Source organism: Erithacus rubecula (genome assembly GCF_903797595.1).
Source record: "Erithacus rubecula genome assembly, chromosome: 1".
NCBI lineage: Eukaryota > Metazoa > Chordata > Aves > Passeriformes > Muscicapidae > Erithacus > Erithacus rubecula.
Genome location: NC_136658.1, coordinates 82275663 through 82289711, shown reverse-complemented (window position 1 = coordinate 82289711; position 14049 = coordinate 82275663). Strand labels below are relative to the sequence as shown.

The following is a 14049-nucleotide window of genomic DNA, read 5'->3' as shown; positions in this document are numbered from 1 at the left end:
TTTCTGGAGAAGAAAGATGTGTATGGTTTCGCATTCAGGCTTTTACGTAAAATTTCAAAAAAGAAACATTGTCCATTGAAAAGGGAATTGGTATCTTACATAAGTGCCCAGCCTTTCTTTTGGAAACTTGCTCTCAGGGAATGTGATTTCAGAGCCCAGAAGTCTAGCAGATGTTATTACTATTTCTGTTTTACAGGTCAGTGCTTTTGATTTTTATGCTCCAAGAAATGCCTACAGCTGCTAGCCTTTTATGTTATAAAAACAAGTAAATTCTGTATCATATTCTTAATTTATATATATATTTTTTCTGGTAAAATGGGGATACTGTTGAACATTAAAATATCTAGTAACCAACATTTTGTTGGCAGGCTGTGTTTTCATCTTATTTCCATGAAGGGCAACAGTAGATAATTTTGCAGTTAATTTTGTTTTTGATATCCAGGCCCATGGCATTAAACAGGACAGAGAATCCCACCACTTAACTGCAATAAAAGGAAAAGATTTCAGTGTTGTAACCTCATTCTTTAATGCTTCTGTTGATAATAAGGTTCACACACGTGATGATGTAGTAGCATTATTTTGTGCATTAACTGTTGGAACAAGTTTTCAAATATCTATTTCCTTTCCAATTCATACTGCACCTGATAAAGTCTTCTTTAGTTTTTCTCAGCATCTAATAGCCATACCAACAAAAAGGCAGTATTTCTATCCCTCTGCTCAGATGAATAATTCATTGCTGTGCATTTTTTGTGTAAAGTAAATTTCAACAGTTTCTTTTGTAAAGATGATTTACAAGACGTCCTGGAGACACAGAAGTTAATTTGCTGCCTTCAGGCATGTAATTATCTTTACTGAGAGGGAAGTAACAGTTGATTTCTGCTAAATTTTGGTTAAAAAATTTACTGTGCCTAGTGTGAGAGGGACGGTATCCTTTAATTGAAGTTGGAGTTTGGCAGGTTTTTTTGGTGCTGTTCTGCTGCTATTCTCCCCAGTTCAGTTGAACAATGGGCTGGAGAGATGCTGGCAGTGTTGCTTGGTTACAATTCATCAGCATGAATCAGTGCTTCATGCAGCTCCTTCTGAACAACCCGGAGCCTTCTCGGCACTGTGTCACTGATTCGAGCGGAGATGTGAGCAGATTACCGACTGTCTCAATGGCTGTAATGCTGCACCTTTGCAAAGGGATTGGGACAGCAGTGTTTGACTTTCAGTGCTTGAAGTCAGGCAATTTGGACATGTCTGTTTTACACGACTTTACAAGTATATAGCCAAGTAAAGCAAATTTTTAAGAGTGTGTTTTGGTGCAAGGCGTGTTTGACAAGTTTGGCACTTTAGCATCTTTCTGTATTTATCAGGAAGATTAAATTCTTCATTAAGTATGGCCCCCTGGAGTAGGCACACCATTTGCTGAAGCCTGCCTGCAGGCAAAGTGAAACATGTAAGAGGAATTGCTACCTTCCTCTTATTGCATTTGATCAAGTCTTAAGCTGGCATAAAATGAAGCTGGTGGAGTTATGCCAGGTTAGACAATAGGAAGATGTGACCGGTTTTTCTTAACACTAGGAGTGGATTTTCTCTACCCCACTGAAATCTGTTTTACCACTTACCTCTTCTTGCTGTTCAAGACATGACTGGAGGAAATGTTAAAAGAGAAGAGAGGTGTCCAGTTTGTGCTTTCAGTGGAATCAGCATTTCCAACAGTATTTTTCCCATCTACATATTTTTTCTAACTTTTTTGTGAATCTTGAAATTACTTCCTTCTTCCTCTCTCTTTTCAGCTCAGCAATTCTCCATTTCTTCTCAAATCTACCACGCTCATTTAATTTCTCTTTGCCTCTATTAAGGGCCTCACTAGAAAAAGCTTATATTTGCCACACCTTTCATATTGCCAAGCTTTCTCTGTTTTCTCTAAAATCTTCTATTTAATGCAGCTTGTTGCATGGCTGAACATTAAGACCATTTGGAAGAATCTGTAGGAAAAGATGCACTGAAGTGCCATCCACTTCACTTGGTTTGCAAAAGCTGAATCTATAGTAAGAAAAGTAGTCTAGAGCAATCTAACACACAAATATTTCTATGAGTAGATTCTCTGCGCTGTTTTGCCTCCTGGGGATGGTATCTGTAATATGGCCTTTCACCAGAAAATTGTTTCAGAGTATCTGCACTGCTTAAAAAACAGTTGTGCACACAGAGCTGTGATTTCTGATTTCTATGTGTTTTCTATGTTTCTATGTGATTTCTATGTTGTATCAGTTTTTCTTTAGCAGCAGGTTAGGATATATTTAATATCTTAAATTTTCACTATGTTTCTCCAAATGTCTACTGTTTATCTATAAGGTTTTTTATATTTTGACTCTTATTTAAAACCTGGATTAATTTAACCCTGCTGAATTCAGACTGCGACATCCGTAACTATTTTGTCTGGAAATTTATGTGCTTATGGGATTGGACTGAACTCTGGGCTCTTCCTGTTTCTGCAATAAAATGACAAAGGGAAATGAACAAAAGAACTATAATTTTCTTATCAATATGATGAGCTTTGGCTCCTGTTCAGAAAGGTACTTTAAGCACCATAAAACTCATCTAGTTTTGGGCAGTTATAATTGCTGCAGGGATAGACTGATTCCCTGGATAAATAGGGACATTTATGGGGAGGAAGAGATCTCAAGCATAGCTAAGAGACTGCTTCCTGACCTTGAGCTGTGCTGAACAGAGATTTATCAGGCCACTGAACCTGGCTACAGTGAAAAGAGAGCCTTTTTGGGGATACACTACATGCATTAGGTGTGACATTGCACAGCGGAGCAGGGCTGGCATTCTGCAAGGACACTTGTGTGCCTTTCCCTTCCATTAAAGCATTGCTTTGTTTCTACCAGATAGAAGGCTATCGTGGAGTCATCCCCTTTTAAGGTCATAGCTGGACTTCTCTAGATATGAAAGGCCAGTTCTCCTGTCCCTGAGACCCTTCTTTAAGGGAGTGGTTGCCTGTGTGGTGGTTGGGCAGTGGGTACACTCACTGCAAACTCATGCAGAGATATGAGAGCTGCTGCCCTGGCTGAGCTGGAGTCCTCACAGATATTCCTGTCTGGGACTGGCAGAATCTCCTTGAGCAATGAGAGAGCTGCTCACATGTGAGAATGTGCTCAGATGTGATGGGGAAGCAGCTGGCTGGAATGAAAGGACTTGTTTCTGCACCGATACCCCTCTGCCCTCCCAGCCTCATGAGCCCCTCCAGCCTGTGGGAGCCATGCCACACGTGGTGTGCTCAGCACTGCTTTTATGCCATTTTTGCCAAGATGTTCCTTGGAGCCAGTAGAAAGCAAGCAGGCATCTTTTCCAGGTAATTGGGTCTTTGACATTCGTGTTATGCTGCATATGAGGAGACATTATTTCCTTTTACTATACAGGATGATAGGGTTGGATATACCCCATCCAAGGGGCTCAGAGGTTCTTCAGGTCTGGCTGACAATTTACTGTTCATCTTTTAGAAAATACGTCCTGAGGAATTTGCAAGCTAAATAATGTAATTAATGCAATGGCATGGCAGTAACTTAAAATATTACATGTCCAGAAAATGCAGAGTTCTTGTATCATCATAAACTTCCCCGATTCACTTCCTTTCAGTTTTCTGTATTGAGTTTGGTTTTAGATTATGCTTCATAGTATGGTGAATGGGATAACATCAATTTTTCAATTTTCATAAGCTAAATATTTTCTCGTTGCATTTGTTAATGTTGAGGCTGTGCACATGGTGGGTGGTTTTTTCTGCTTTATGTAATGACCAGATTTGAAATAGATCATATTTTAAGGGTAAAAACTTTCTGGTTTCATTAGCATGAAAAGCAGAAAATATCACCCTTATGTGTGCTTCCTATTTTTGCAACAGGTGCCTTTTTATCATAAAAATAGCTCAGCAGCTCTCCATTTTTCCTGGGTGCTACGCAGTGGTCTTTACAAAGCCAGGAGTAACTTTTTGGCATGGCCCTCCCTATCCAGGAAGGACCCAGCTGAGCTTCCTGAGTAACATCAGCCTCCACTAAGAATTCAGGTCAGGATCTCCCTGCTTGTTACCTAGCAACTGGGGATACTGGTGCTTTCTCCTCTGACCGGCTCCTTCCGCGTTAGATACAGGGATCACTTGGGGAAAGGTTCGGGGCAGCGCTCATAACTCATGCTTTGGGTATCTGATGAGACACAGGGTGCACCTGTCCAAGTTGAACTGAATTGAGACTTTCAGGATTCTCTGCGCAAACCTGAAAGTGCCTCTGCTGGTTTTGCTACCACTTAAATGTTTGGCAAGGTGACAGATCCCTTCTGAAACACCAGTAGCCTTTTGTGGTGTGTTGAATCTGCCAAACAGGAATCTACGCAGGTAAGCAGCTGAAGAAAGTTTGTCTGAAGTATTTTACGGGTTATTTTCCTCCAGGTGAAATGTGTTTCTTGGTTACACAGGTGCGCAACATTCAATTCTGGGACTATTGACCTGCCTTTGTACTTATTAAAGTTTCATTTGATGGTAAGTAAAAAAGTTAAGTAGAAAGATGAACTGTCTTCCCTTGTTCTTTGTGGTGTGTGTTTATACATAAATAGTTGAAAACAACCTTTAAACTTCTCTAGTTAATTTATTTTAGAACTGGCTAATGAAAAATCTTTACCTGATCAAGAGTTATTGGTTGCCATGCTCTCACTGCAACTCGCTGCTTGTGGCATATTTATCACAGCAAACAGAAAGCAGCAAGTCCCTCTGGCTATGTATTGTTTGCAGAGGCCAGCAATCATTGCCTCTGGTTAGTAACACAATGGGATTTGTTACTGCTTTTTGTTTCCCTTTGATAGATTACAAGAAAAGGCCCTTTGTCAAGTGTAAAAATCAGAGCAATGTGCCATTCTAAGCAAAATACTTTCCAAAAAAAATTTCTTCCTTGTGTTGCAGCTTCTCTTCTGTACTCACAGATAGTAAAGATGATCCAGGAATCAAACTGGAGTTCATATGTTCATATCTAGTGCTGGTACAGGGCTGGCATGATAGTTTTCTGAAGGCATGATAGCTTTTCTCCTCACAGAAAATACAGTTTTCATATTTTGAAAAACATGGAAATTAATGTTTCCAGGTGCATACAAGCTGTTTAACTTGTCTTTTCAGAAGTCTATAAGCAGTACATAAAATTTTTTCAGAAATACTAATTGCTACAGCTCCAATAACTTGATCAGCCAAAGATCTGGCTGCACATCTCTAGGACAGGTGAACTGTAAGCATGTTTGTATGGTTTTTGCACAGAAGATTGTAGTGGTTAATTCTGAATAGGGACATAAAATACCAGATTATTTTTAAGCAATATACTTTCATTTTCTCTAATGTGGAGCTGTTTAATTTGAGTGCTGACTCTAAGGTGTTCAGAAATTGATTTCTTCAGAGATACAAAGTGCAGCTTCAGTTGATATTTTCCACATTTAGTATTTAGAAAAGCAATTCCCACAGTCTCATATTGCATACCTGATACACCAGCTGCTTTTTAAGTTTGCATGTCTAATTTGCTATAATAGACTTTTTGTCTTTATCATACTTATGGAAGAGCTCATACATTCATTCCTAGGACTCACAGGGTGCGTGTCCACATAAGAACAGAGAAAAAATATATAGCAGGTCAGTATCTTCATGCAGTTCAGGATGTCTTTTATTACAAAAAAGCTCTCCCACGTTTGTAACTTCATACTACTGTCTGATTAGGTGATGTAGGACAGAGTAGGAAAAATATCTGTTTGAGGAGGTGCTTCACATTTCATCTAATTGTTCTGGTCTCTAGGTCAACCACTTTCAGGAGACAGTTAACAGAAGAAACCCCTTCAGTAGCTTTGATCTAGCTCTTTCAGTGAAATAGCGCCCTCAGAGCAAGGCGTGGGACCAGAGAGATTAAGTCACCCAGCACCTCCTGATCTTTCCTCTGTTCACAAAGCCTGGTAGTATCCTCTCAGTAATGCTCTTCTGGCAGAGCTAGGAGCTCTGCTAGATATCTCATTCCCTACCCATTGCTGCGAGTCATGAATATTTTTTAATGTTTAAAAAAAAGAAGACCCCTAAGCAATGAGAATCAGAATTTCCTCAGGCTTGAGCCTGAGTATATTTGCCGACTGCATGTAAAAGGCTAAATTTTTTCCCATTATACCTGCACCAGAGACACTCTGTAGGTACAGAGATGGCTGGGCCCTTGCAAATTCAGTCAAGGGAGTGTATGCTGGCACTTTGGGGTTTGAAAAGAAGCTGGAATGGGTCCTGTAGTCTGGTATTGGCAGCCAGCATCAGCATCTGAGTGATTGGATGTAGGAAAGAGCCGAGTCTGGAAAGGTTATTAAACACTGGCCTTGCACGAACAGCGTTTCTTGATAGTAAATAGCTCAAATGTGTTCTTGGACCCTGCAGTAGAGTAGTCAAGAGGAGGCAGGTGAATGCTTTCTCTCTATTTGTCTGCCAACATGTGCAAACCTAACTAGGAGCTGGGAAGAGTAAATCCAAGAATGATCTTTGTGTCATTTAGCTATAGAGGCTGCCTGGGACCCAGTGTCTGGTTCTGGGCATCTTGATGCCAGAAGAGGTGAGCTTGGAGTAGGGCAGGTGCAGAGAAAAGTTAGTAAAATGTCAGGATAATAGAGAACTTATATCTGTGAGGAAATTAAGATGCCATGACTTATTTGGCTTTGCAGAGGAAGGCTGAAAGGGGAGATGGACATCTTCTCTAAATGTCAATGGCAAAAGAAAAAGGCTCCTTCAAGGAAAGCATTACAATACACAAAAACAAACAGGTACACAGTAGTCATTTAGTCTGGGATTTTCTAACTAGAGTTACCAAGTTCTGGAATAGCATTTGAATTTGAATGGTTTTCAAAATAAGACTTTAATCAGCCTGTGAAGGGATTATATTGAGTGCTTCAGCTTGCACTGAATGCTCAGGAAATTCCCTCTGGTAGTATGTTCACGAGTTTTGTTCTTAAACACCTATATGAAGCTCAAAGAGACATGTACCAAAACATACCTCAGGATTTCCCTAAGGAGTTTTCACCACATGAGAGAACTCAAGAAGTCCAGGCAATGCATGGAGCTCCTGCAACGAGAAGGGCCTGATAGGTGGGATGCATGTGATAGTGATAACTCTTGCAAAACCACAGAACTAAAGAGCCTTTGATCAAAATGACTCATCACTGACTTTGCACCTGCTCAAGGGATCAGCAAAGGCCAAGAATTACTGAGACCTTTTAAGATGCATGAGACTGATTATTTTGGACTTGACGTCCTGATTTTTTTCTGTAACTAGCTCCATGCACACAGAATTTTTGCCTACCTCCCTGGGAAAGCAAGCAAAACACAGCAGTTTGAGGTGGGGAGTTCCCTCCCTAGGGGTGATGGGAGGTCTGTGCTGTGCCTGAGAGACAAGTTGTTTCTGACTAAAACCACTTTGGTGGTTTCACTCTGCACCATCTACCTTGGTAGAAATTATTGCAGACCCATAGGAGGTGGGAGAAAAGCCCACACAAGTAGGTTTTGTTTGCACATCTTTGCTTTTTGAACTTTGATGAGGAATACTGCTCTGCCACCTTCTCCCCCAACAGTGTCCCCGTTGCTGCCCATGGGGATATTGTCTGCTTCTCTGTTTCTCCTCCTACACCTGGGCTCTTTCTAGCATATGAATGTCAATGGCATATAATTTATGGATGCTGCACTACATTTTGTTGCGCTTATTTAAATCAGAGATCAAGCATTGTACAGTCACATGTAGAGGTGATGGCAGATGAGTGCTCTTTGTTGTGCTGGATTTCTGCTCCACACTTACATTTTTATTTGCCAAATTACAGGCAGGAAACTTTTGAATTAATGACAGATATTTCCCAACAGCAGTTACTTAAGTGCCTGCACATGTTAAATTAACCATAATAATCTTGTCATAGTCATGAATTAATAACCTGCATGTCATTGGGGTTTTGAGAATTGAAGTAAAACATTTGTGGTATATTCAAAGAAGGGAGCCTGGGGACAAATAGAATGTCTCCAAATGGTTTTACATTCCTGTCCCCACCATCGTATCCCACTTGCCAAGTAATCCCCAAAGACTACACAGGAACCTGAAAATTAGGTTTAGAAGGGACAAAAAGGAAGAGTTCTCCTCTGAAGAGGGGTGTCTCTTTCAGGTAAAGTCATTTAGACTTATTTACTCCTGACACGTCGTCTTCTCTCCATTGCTGAGAGGGAGGTGCTGCCAGAGGCAAATGTGCATGCAGAGATTTCTGACAAAGATCGTAAGCATCGAGGAGTTTAACAAAGAAGGTGCTTATCATGTCAGAGGGAGATGAGGAGAACTTCTGTCCCAGTGGCAGAAAGGAGAAGAGGCTGAGAGCAAGTGTTGATGTGTGAAAAGGGAGACATTTCTCACAGTGTAATCCCCGCCTGTGGTCCAGGAACCCAGGGATCATGATCAGGTTCCCTTTGCTTCCTGAGTTCCACTACCCCACAAGGTGCCAAGGGGAGCTGGGCCCTAGGCCAGAGAGGGCACCTCAGTCTGTGCCATTGGATCCAGCAAAGCTGGACCAAGGAACAGGCCTGGAGCTGAGCATTGCTTCTGCATGACACACTCACTCTGGTCCCTGCTCTGAGAGTTGCAGCTTGAAGAACATCAGGAGAAGTATGTAACCTCTCTTGTGAGGAGAAGAGAAGACTGAGAGAGGATCTTACTGATGGATGTAAATGTCTCAAAGGCAAGTGTCAGGAGGATGATGCCAGACTCTTTCCAGTGGTGCTCAGTGACAGGATGAGAGCAAAGGTTATAAACTAAAACACAAGAAGTTTCACCTCAACGTGAAGAACTTATGTTTGAGGATGACAGTGCAGTGGAACAGGTTGCCCAGGGAGGTTATAGAGTTTTCTCTCCCTGGAGACATTCAAAAACCCACCTGGACATGATCCTATGTCACCTGCTCCAAGTGACCCCCCAAGCAGGGGCCTTGGGCCAGATGATCTCCAAGGGTCCCTTTCAACCCTAAAAATACTGTGATTCTGTGATATGCTTTCTACTTCCCAGTCCAAGGGAATGAGTGGGCTTGTGCAGGTGGCACACTAGAGACTTGCCTCTGGATTTCTGACAATGTGGCAGTAAAAACTATTAGGCTGCATTCAGGGTTTTGACTTTCAAAAGTCTGCAAGTCTGAAGCAGCAGCTGGAGGTGATACATACAGAATGACTTGCCAGAGGTTATATTTACTGAGATTATTGCTGCAGGGAAGGAGCAAAGGAGAAAACAATCTGAGCTAGTGGCAGTTATTTCCATTTGCTCTTATCCTTGCTTTGGAGCACAGTGTGATTTAGAGCATAGACCTGCAAGTAAATGAGATAAGAGCTACAGAAAAATATTTCCTCTCTTTCAAATATAAAGAACAATTATGTCCTGAATGGATAGTAAGAATGAAAAGTTTGCAAGTTCACGTCATGAAGGAGTAAATGACAAATAATTATGGCTCTTACATTGACGAAATCCTGGCTGTTTTTCTTATAGACTGTGGAGAAAAGTTCCAAACAAAGATGAAAAAACTCAGCCATGATGTTTTTTGTGGCAGGGACAGAAAGCAACATTCTAGTCTTTTTGTGTAGGAAATTCTTTGGATTATGAAGTCCAACTTAACTGGACTCCTACCTGAAACCTCTGGAGAAGTAATGTGTTACGGTGACCTTGTGTCAAAAAAATCTCATGCTCTTTTTTTCTAGAAGTGATCTGAATGTTACTGGTGTGGAGGAAAGATAAAGGAGCCCGTGGCTCATCTGTGTCTCATCAAGGCTCAAGAAAATAATTACCATTGGAAAGCTGAGAGAGCCTAAATTAGGAAAGGTGAAAAGAGGCTAAATAAGGTCCTTTCCAAGTAAAAGCCTGCCACATGTACTACCTCAGAGCAAGCCTTGTACAACAGTTAGACAAGAGGCTGTTCAGCTTTGCATTTGACCTGTGGGGTTTAATGCAACAGGAATGTGGAATGTGTTTACAAGGTAGCAGTTATTGCTGAAATATGTGAGTGCTGTTGCCTGGGGAAGTTTCAGAGGATTGTGACTGTGCTGACAGTGGCTGTACTTCTTGGATGGGCTGTGTGAATGTTGGGGAAGAAACTGACCCCAGAGTCTGCAATCTACAGAGGGAATGCAGGGCATGATGCTCCCCTTCCCCACCACGTCCCGCTGCCGTCCCGTGGCTTCAGCTGGATCTCACTCCATTCCTGCAGCTCCTTCGTGCTAGGATGACCCGGGAGGGTGAAGTGGTCCTTGTGCTGGAGACATGGCTTCTTGTTACCCCTGCATCCGAGGGGACTCCAGGTTAGCACGTGGCTGCAGCTGGTTCAGCAGAGCAGTCTGGGCTGGAATCAGGTAGAGCTGAGGACTGAGAGCCCCGTGGCACCTTTCATGAGCAGGTCATGGAAATCAGCCTGCTTGTGTTCTGGCTAGTCTCAGCTGGTAGGCTGGTGTGTGTCTGCCTGGAAGGGCTCAGGCTTCTCCTAGAAATATCTATTTCATTTTCTTTTGCATTTCCAACTTCCTTTATTTTCTCTCTATTTTAAATGTCTAATAGTAAAACTATTCTGCACATGGTTCATGGATTATTTCTATAAGTACTTCATCCTTCCAGCACAGGAATTCCCCAAGAAGCTTGTAAAGATTATTTCATTCACTTTCCTTCTTATGTAAGTTTGCCTAATTTTCATTGCACTAATGGTAAAATATTGGGAGTAGGCCTAGGATATAAACTATATATATATAAACTATATATATATAGTTTATATATATATATATGAACTATATTCTGTGTTCAGTTGAACCCAACATTTTAAAAATTTGTCATTAACTTTTAAATAAACTTAATAAAACTGTTGAAATGACACTGCGGACTATACCACACATTATGGACCTGTGAAAATTGGGCCAAATTCAACTCTAGATGTTAACAATTGATCTCTTTGTCTGGTTAACTTGGCCCACCAGTCTCCTTCAGAATAGCAGATAAAGCTGAAGAAGGATCTCATTCCAGGTACTGCTAAACATTTCTGCATCTTAAACTCCCATTAACCTCTGTACTGTATAAGAACACCCTTACATTAGGCTAATTGATGGGGCAGCAGGTGTCAGTGAGCCATTGCTCAGGGCTTGCTGTGCTTGCAGGGGAGATTTACACTTTCTTCACTACAAAGGAATTCTGTGTGTGTGTGTTTATGTATGTATGAGGTGAATAGAAAATTTATCGTATTCATGGTTCCAAAACAGCAAGGAAGGATCAATGGAAGACCTGCTATATTTCTGTGAATTTAAAGGCACTGAGACCTTATAGCACTGTTGATATTTCTACTCATTCTGAATACCAAAAGACCTGGTATAATTATTCTTGTGAAATAGCTTCAGGAGTGTTCCCAGTGCTGAATGCAACAGTAATTGCAATTGCAATATGTAGAATCAAATGTAATTTTGTTCTAACTAAAGAAAGACACTTTATTTTCTATTGCTCTTCAAGGAGAGGCACAGTGAATTTTTAATACTTCACTGACCCTTGACTCTGAGTGATGTTAACCTGCTACTGTGAAAAAATGTATGCCCTTCTTCAAAACATTATTAGCAAAAAAATTCTGTGTGAACACTCGATGTTACTAAAGTTAAAAATACAGATTGCACTTCTATCAGTAAAAATGGCTGGTACAAACCTAAAAGTCTGGTAGTGTATTGAGCTGTTTGTGCTCATAAACATAGCAGAGGATCTCTGGTAGGTAGCTAGCTAGGGGAGGTCTTGTGTCTTTGTGTAAAACAGCTATGCCCTTATTATCCCTGAATGCTGAGGAAGAAGGAGAGACAATCTTGTTTTTTTACTTTAACAGTTCTCTTTATAATCATGCTTTCCGTATTGGTGGAATAAATCTCTTGGCCCCTCTATTAAACCACAAAAAATTGAAGGACTGAAAGCAAGAAGGAAAGAGTTACTGCATAGGAATAAGACATTTCACATGAGTTTGCTTTATTCTTTTGTCCATGCAGACTCCTCCCCCACTCCCTTCCTGTGATTCTTTTATATGGTTGTTTGCTTTGCTTTGATTTTGGCTTGTTGGGGTTTTTTGTTTGTTTAAAGAAAGCATGCAAGTCAAGCAAAGGCTTTTCCTGGGAACAAAATATGATCTTTGTGAAGGTGTATATCCTCAAGTTACTGGGCTCTATCAGGGAAGAAAGTTCACCCTTCTGGAACAGCTTATTCCCTGCACTCTCCAGGACACCAGACTGGGCAGTCCCAGTAATGCCTTCTGGCCTCTTTTGTTTGTGTGTTCTGTAACAATGCACTGTTTTAAAAGATACAAATCTCACTCTTCCCAAGCTACTTTGGAGGAAAGTTTATTTTATGGAGTGTTTTTCACCTCTCTCAGAAATGCTGAGAGAAGGAAAGACTATTAATTCTTAGCGGGGGGGGGGGGGGGGGGGGTGGTGAAAAAAAAGATAAGAAAGGAAGATTTTTACCTCTCCCTCCCATCTCTTGGAAATATACTGTGGTTATAATAGAGAAAGGAATGTGCTGTTGGCAGGGGCATGGCAGAAGGGCTGATGAGGATCTGATGAGAATCTGCACAGTGTTTGGAATAACAGGGGCAGATGCATCAGAGGGTAGTTTGGGCTAGTTAGGCAAAGGAAAACACACACTGCCCAACAGCAGTGGAAGACTGGAAACAGCTGAATGCCCAGAAAACCCTTCAAGGCTTGGGAAGATTCTTCAGTTGTAGCACCTAAGTCTCACCTGCTATTCCTGGCAGGCCTTGCCCTGTTTGCACAAAGGCTTGGGCTTGGAGCCCATGCAGTGAACTCTATCCTATCTCCCCTGTCCCATCTTCCTTTTAGCAGGTATTTTATTACATGACATCCCTTGATATCTCTTCTCAGTGATCACAGGGGCACCCAGCACCACCTTATGTTTACATTGTATGAAGCAGGAATTTGAGTGATAGGTGTGAGTACTGCAAAAGCAAGGGCTGCTACCAGGGGGCATTAATGTGTCCATAGTTGTACATTGCTGGTCCTTCTGGAACAGCTTGGTATTCTTCCACCTCCACCCATATTGGGAGTGCAAGAGTAGAAAACTCTGGTGCTAGGAATAGCATGGGAAGAGCTATGTGCTGGTGCAACTGACTTTTATTACTTATTTCTGAGAGAAAGGGCAAATCACTCACAGCTAGCTCTATTCATTTTGACAGTGAGTGGGAAGAGGATTAGAGGATCCTGAACTGGCAGTGCTTTAAAAGGGAAGGACATTGACTTTATGTTCAGGCTGTGTGCTCTCACCTGGATACTGGCCTAGGACCTGTGCAGCCATGGAGAGGATGCTGGCAGCAAAGACACTTGAGCCAGCCTTTCTCTGAGCACAAGGAGTGGCTCATAGACTCTCACTACACAAATGTGGTTGTGCAATATGCAAATTTTCTTTTAATGTAAGAGCATGCTGCAAACATGACATCAGCTGGAGATAAATGTTAGCCACAAGCAAGGAAATAAAACCAATAATAAGGAAATAAGAGCCAATAATGCAGATAAGAAAAGATGGGTGAAGTGTACCAGCTTCAGTGGGAGACAGATGAAAATGGATAACAAACTATCATTTAGACTGCCAACCATTTGTGAAAATGGTTTCTTTTTGTTTATTGATACACACCATTTGAACAAAATGGAAGGAGATGATTGTCTGTCCAATTTTGAAAACAAAAGGCAAAGTTGTATACAAAAAGTGAAAGGATGTTTTTCTTCCTGGTTTGGCATGAAGTTTATTTTTTATTTTTTTTATATAGACTTGGTAGTAGGAACCAGTGCAGTTTTCTGAGAAAACATCTTGTCTGGGTAAATTATTTTTAATAATTCACAAATGATGAGGGTGAGGCTAGAATATGCACAGATACTGTAGAGATGCTGACATATGGTAGAAAGGCAAAATGACCCTTCAGTCACAGTGCTGGCACTCTGGGTAAAGTTTCTGGATGGCTGTGTGTACGTAAGCATATGCTCAGGTG

At 41.2% G+C, this 14049-nt stretch overlaps 1 protein-coding gene across 6 annotated transcripts in view; it reads left to right on the top strand.

The window, feature by feature from the left end:
• The window catches only part of CRACDL (CRACD like), a 62917-nt gene that overhangs the window by 16408 nt on the left and 32460 nt on the right, over positions 1-14049 (top strand). The window contains exons 1-2 of one of the 6 annotated variants that reach the window (XM_079300140.1): positions 3949-4048; positions 4453-4516. The exons of 3 other annotated variants lie outside the window; for them this stretch is intronic. The gene's annotated coding sequence lies outside the window, so the exon portion shown is untranslated. Of the gene's footprint in view, positions 1-3948; positions 4049-4118; positions 4373-4452; positions 4517-14049 lie in introns of those variants that run through there. 2 more of the 6 variants (XM_079300142.1, XM_079300139.1) reach the window with 2 other exon arrangements.